The sequence below is a fragment of the Euleptes europaea genome, chromosome 17 (assembly GCF_029931775.1).
Source record: "Euleptes europaea isolate rEulEur1 chromosome 17, rEulEur1.hap1, whole genome shotgun sequence".
NCBI lineage: Eukaryota > Metazoa > Chordata > Lepidosauria > Squamata > Sphaerodactylidae > Euleptes > Euleptes europaea.
The window spans coordinates 19189476-19196151 of NC_079328.1; positions in this window are offsets into that span (position 1 = coordinate 19189476).

Sequence of the window (6676 nt, forward strand, 5' to 3'; positions counted from 1 at the left end):
ATTTAGTCCATCCCCCTGCTCAATGCAGGATCCGCCTAGAGCATCCCTGACAAGTGTTTGTCCAGCCGTTGCTTAAATACTGCCAGTGAGGCAGCGTGCCATCTGCCCTGGAAAGATACCTGGCTCTGTGATTCCAAGACAATTTCCCAATGTGCAGCTCTGCTATGGAGACAGATTGTTGGAGCTTCTTCCTGCCACCTACATTGTAGCCGATTGCTCTACACAATTCTTCTGTATTAGTGTTTAGCCCGAGTCTTCTGAGGCTCAATTCTATCTGGTATGAGTGTTCTTTCTATATTACTGTCTCCATTGCTGAACCGAAGTAGTGTTTATTTAGCTCTGATTCTTGTATTACCTCTTGGAACACGCTGGGATACCTAGGTTCCCCATTTTTTGTGCTGTCAAATAATAGCTAACTTATGGCGACCCTGTAGGGCATGGGTGGGGAACCTTTTTTCCGCCAAGGGCCATTTGGATATTTATAACATCATTCGCGGGCCATACAAAATTATCAACTTAAAAATTAGCTGACCAAGCCCCAAGCAGGCAGCTGCCCCAGATGACTCCCCCCCCCATGCGGGCAAGCAGGCAAGCATCCAACCGGTGGCACACGCCCACCTGGAGACACAGGATGGCCTGTTGCACCAGCCAGGCGTAGCTGTCCAGCAGCACACCAGTGTTGCTCCTGCTCTGCATGGTCAGGGCAGGGATGAAATGAGGACACACTGGCTAAGAACTCGACCGCCCCCACCCCGCACATTCTGGCCCTGTCCCCTTTAACCCCTCCATTGCTGCCACTTCCACCCCCATTCCTCTTGTAGTTCAGAGGCAATAAGTTTCCCCAAGGCCCAGGTGGGAAAGGGTTAACACAGTTTTTGGGTGGTCCTAGCAGCTCCATAGCTAACGACTCTTCTGCAAGGGGGGAAAAAGTTCCCTTTTCTCAGCAAAACAAACTCACATCTGCCTTGAATAGAGGCTATTCCTGTCCTCGGGAGGGGGCAGATCACCAGTCTTAGATCCTTCTGAACTAGAGATCTGCCAGGACCCACGATGGGCCAGACCAGACATTTGGAGGTGGTTTGCTATTGTCTACCTCCTTGTCCTGAGTCTGGTGTTCCTTGGAGGTTGCCCATCCAAACACTTAACAGGGCCAACCCTGCTTAGCTTCTGAGATCTGATGAGATCACGCTAGCCTGGGGATACCAGGGCAGGCCTTAGGACCCTACATCAGGTGAAAAGTATCTACCCATGAAATCTGGCAGCCAAGTTTGATTTTCCAATTACAGATTAAAAGAAAACTCACAGGTGAGTTCATGTTCCGGGTGTTGTGTAGCCCAGTCCTGTGCTTGTCTGCACCAGAGCAAATTGCAATGGGTTCTGTAGAGCTTACTCCCATTTATACAGGTATAAGAAGACCATCTGATATAGGGTTGCCAGCTCCGGGTTGGGAAATACCTGGAGATTTTGGAGGTGGAGCCTGTTGAGGGCAGGGTTTGGAGAGGGAAGGGACATCAATGCCATAGAGTCCAATTGCCAAAGCGGCCATTTTCTCAAGGGGAACTGATCTCTGTCTCCTGGAGATCAGTTGTAACAGCGGGAGATCTCCAGCCACTACCTGGAGGTTGGCAACCCTAAATCTCATGAAGGAACCATCATGGTGGTGGTGTGGGTGGTGTGCATGGTGCACACACTCAGACTCCATCCATCCCAAAGTTGCTTCTGGTCACTACCGAACCATGCAAAGGAGACATGAGTTGAGCATTTACTTATTTACTTATTTATTTACTTCATATACACCCTGGCCATTTTTGCATGGTTAGTTTTGATGCTCGCTCAAAGCTCTTTTTAAAAATGCGACCTTAAAAATGCCTTTGCATGGTCCCGACGTAAAAGAAGTTCCACTCCCCCCACTCGCCTGCTCCTTTGTTCCTGTATGCATAGCCATTGGCATATGCATAGCTAACGCGCCTCTGCTGTTTTGCATTGTTCCTTGAGGGGGAGTCTTTGCAGCTAACACTAAAGGTTGCGTTAAATGAGCTCTTTTGTAATGCGAAGCAGGTATGCGCCAGCCTCGCAGTCACTTCCGGAATGATGGTTCAGCTTGCAAAATTCAAAAAAAATATGCGGGGCAATTTAGCCTGGAACGCGCTGCTAATTACCATGCAAAAATGGCCCCTGCCTTTCTCCCTGATGGGGACCCAAAGGGGTTTACATCATTCTCCTCTCCTCCATTGTATCCCTTCAACAACCCTGTGAAGTAGGTTAGTCTGAGCGAGCGTGACTGGCCCAAGGTCATCCAGAGCGCTTTCATGGCATGAGTGGGAATTCGAACCTGGGTCTCCCAGACACTCGTCTGACTCTCTTAACCATTACACCATGCTGTTCAGAAATTAAAACTCCAGAACTTAGAACTTCTAAGGAAGATAATTTCCAGTTAGCTCAGAAAGCCAATATAGCCACTGATTTCAGCTTTATAACAATCATGATATTGTTTTGTGTCCCCCATTTCTGTGTAGCTGGAAGCTCCAATTCCATCCTTTTTACAGGGCTTATTTCCTCATGAGGAAAAAATACTGGAGGGTTGTGGCCTTTTTGTAATACCTGTTTCAAGTTGGAACCAAAGAAGAATCACTGAGCAGGGGAGGATCAGCTGGAGAATTCCCTCCCCGCAATGGAACAGCCTGAGAGCCACTGTGATGTAGTGGTTAAGAGCGGCAGACTAATCTGGAGAACCGGGTTTGATTCCCCACTCCTCCACATGAAGCCTGCTAGGTGACCTTGGGCTAGTCACAGCTCTCTCAGAACTCTCTCAGTCCCACCTACCTCACAAGGTGTCTGTTGTCAGGTGGGGCATGGTGATTGTAAAGCACTTTGAGACTCCTTAAAGGTAGAGAAAAGCATGGTATAAAAACCAACTCTTCTTCTTCTCTCTGGCGGAGTCAACGGGCTCCTTCTCTCACATAGCCTTGAGGGCCAACAGTCAAAGCACTGCCACACCATTACCTTGACTGCTGCAGGCCATTCGTCTGCCGAGGAGACGCTCAAGGTGGCTCACGAGAACAAGAACACAAAATCGCAATGATGAAAAACGATGCTTCAAGCAGTGGTTGAGATAAAAACTGCCAGGAGACCATAACATAAAATCCAACCAGCAAAGCCACAGCACAGATAAAAAAAAAAACACAGAAGGAATAAGAGGAGGAAAGGGGAAAGAAGAAGCTGTTCTTGGTCTCCTCAACTTGAGTAGCACAGCAGGTAAAAGGTAAAGGGCCCCTGTGCAAGCACCGGGTCATTCCTGACCCATGGGGTGACGTCACATCCTGACGATTACTAGGCAGACTATGTTTACGGGGTGGTTTGCCAGTGCCTTCCCAGTCATCTTCCCTTTCCCCCCAGCAAGCCGGGACCGGGTACTCATTTCACCAACCTCGGAAGGATGGAAGGCAGAGTCAACCTTGAGCCGGCTACCTGAAACTGGCTTCCGTCGAATCGAACTCAGGTCGTGAGCAGAGCTTGGACTGCAGTACTGCAGCTTACCACTCTGTGCCTTGGGGCTCTTCAGCACAGCAGGACAGGAGGGTAAAGCTGCCTCTCAGCCTCCATCCATCCATCTCTTGACTAGGGTTGCCAGGTCCCCCCTAGCCACTGGTGGGGGATGGGGGGGCAGGGTTGCCAGATCCAGGTTGGGAAACTCATGGAGATTTGGGGATGGAGCCTGGGGAGGACAGGGACCTCAGTGGGGTACAATGCCAACGAGTCCGCCCTCCAAAGCAACCATTTTCTCCAGGGGGACTGATCTCTGTGGTCTGGACATGAGCTGTAATTCTGGGGGGGTCCCCAGGTCCCACTTGGAGGTTGGCATCCCTGCTCCTGACCCCAATTTAGATCCCTGTCCCAGGATACTATAAGGGGCTCTGCAGTTTTTTTTTTGGGGGGGGGGGGCAGGGACATGTGATTAATTAGGATTGCAGGAAACACTTTTCCTCTGATGCTCATTTATCCTCCTGCATTAACTCCCTAGCTAGAACTCTTCTCTGCTTCTTTCAGCTTATAGCACCCTAGAGTGGTGGTTTGGAAATTAGACCTGCCACTCCTGTCCTGCCCTCCCCACCCCACCACCACCACCACCACACACACACACAAAGACACACACAGACACTTTGCTTGGAGAACTTCGGCCTAAATGCAGATGTGGGGAAACTGTTGGATCTGGTCCTATAAAGAGAATTGGTGAGGTTATAAGTGAAGACATCTTGCAAGAGATCAATCTCCCTGGAGAAAATGGTAGGTTTTCAAATTCAAATTCAAATTTATTAATACGGTCGACTGACCAATCACGTGCCAATTTCCAGATCCAATAGTTTTGCACCGCAGAATCTCAGAATCACAGTACATATAAAGGTGTAAGATCAATAAAATTGATTAAATTGGTTAAAATTATCATCTTAAAACTGATAACATTGTAAAATATTCTAACAATCATTTTCTAATAAAGTTCTGCGTATTTTAATAGCAACGGCGCAGAACTTGGCAGTTTGGAGCGTAAGCGGAGGGTCTTCTAATAGGAGCTTCTTTGCCAAAAGCTCAGCTGACTCTTCAGGGAATTTACCAAGTAGGGGGGAAATAAGCTTTGATCTAACTTCGTGGTAGAATGGGCAGCATATCAGTGCATGTTCAAAACAGTAGGTTTGGAAAGTGGACTGTATGGAATTCCGTGCCTGCTGAGCGTCTTCCCCTCCCCAAACTCCACCCTCTGTGGCTGTGGCCCCAAATCTCCAGGAGTTTCACCATCAGGATGTGGCAACAGGGCCCCCACCTGCCTCCTCTCTCCACCTAGGTGGGAAAACTCTTCTCGTCCAGCCCTGATGGCACTAGAACAAAACCTTTCCCAGCAATTAAAGGTCATTGAGAAGCATTACTTCCCTGTTTGTCATGCCTGAACCACAGTGATTAGAGCCCATAGGGATGCCAACCTCCAGCTAGTAGTAGTAGAAGAAGAGGAGTTGGTTTTTATATGCCGACTTTCTCTACCACTTAAAGGAGACTCAAACCAGCTTACAATCACCTTCAATTCTCCTCCCCACAGCAGTGGGGCTGAGAGAGCTCTAACAGAGCTGTAACTTGCCCAAGGTCACCCAGCTGGCTTCATGCGTAGGAGTGGGGAAACAAACCCAGTTCACCAGATTAGCATCCACCGCTCATGTGGAGGAGTTGGGGAATCAAACTCGGTTCTCCAGGTCAGAGTCCACCACTCCAAACCACAGCTCTTAACCACTGCACCATGCTGGCTCCCGCTGGAGATCTCCCACTATTACAACTGATCTCCAGCCGATAAGAGTTCACCTGGAGAAAATGGCCACTTTGGCAATTGGACTCTATGGCACTGAAGTCCCTCCCCAAACCCTTCCCTCCTCAGGCTCCACCCCCAAAATATCCAGGTATTTCCCAGCCCGGATCTGGCAACCCTAAGAGCCCAGGAATATAGGACAGAATCATTTGGCCAAGCTCCATACACTGTTGCAGCATCTCGCCTTGGGAATTTGCTCCCTGTATGGATTCCCTGGTGGCCAATGCTGCTGCGTTTTGGGCACCAGGTTCTACATGTGGTATAGTGGGAAGAGGGCCTGGCTAGCTTAAGGACATAAGAAGAGCCCTGTTTGATTAGACCAATGGTCCATCTAGTCCAGCATCCTACCTCACAGTGTCCAAACAGCTTTTTGGAAGGGCCAACAACACCGCATAGAGGCCAAGTCCTTCCCTCGACATTGCCTGCTGGCCCACTGGTATTCACAGGTTTACTGCCTCTGGATATGGAGGTTTCCTTGCTGTTTTACTCGCTGGAAACGGCCCTGGAAGCCACCTAGGGTTGCCAGGTCCCTCTTCACCACTGACGGGAGGTTTTGGGGGCGGAGCCTAAGGAGGGGAGGGTTTGGGGAGGGGAGGGATATCAATGCCATAGAGTCCAATTGCTCAAGAAGCAATTTTCTCCAAGTGAACCGATCTCTATAGGCCGGAGTTCAGTTGTGGTGTAGAGCAGTGGTTTGGAGTGGTGGACTGTGATCTGGAGAACCGGGTTTGATTCCCCACTCCTTCACATGAGCGGCAGAGGCTAATCTGGTGAACTGGATTTGTTTCCCCACTCCTCCACACACTAAGCCAGCTGGGTGACCTTGGGCTAGTCACAGTTCTCTTAGAGCTCTCTCAGCCCCACCTGCCTCATAGGGTGTCTGTTGTGGGGAGGGAAAGGAAAGGTGATTGTAAGCCGGTTTGAATCTTCCTTAAGTGGTAGAGAAAGTTTGCATATGAAAACCAACTCTTCTTCTTCTTCTTCTTCTTCTTCTTCTTCTTCTTCTTCTTCTTCTTCTTCTTCTTCTTCTTCTTCTTCTTGTAATAGCAGGAGATCTCCAGCCACCACCTGGAGGCTGGCAACCCTAAAGCAATCAGTTGCCCCACTGGAGCAAATATACATGCTGCTTCTGCTAGTGGAACAAATCTACCCCAGGAATCTTATTTCATTATTATTTTTATATATGTAATGCATTTCAATCCCATGGTATAGGACTCAGTGATGGCGAACCTTTTAGAAACCGAGTGCCCAAACTGCAACCCAAAACCCACTTATTTATCGCAAAGTGCCAACACGGCAATTTAACCTGAATACTGAGGATTTAGTTTA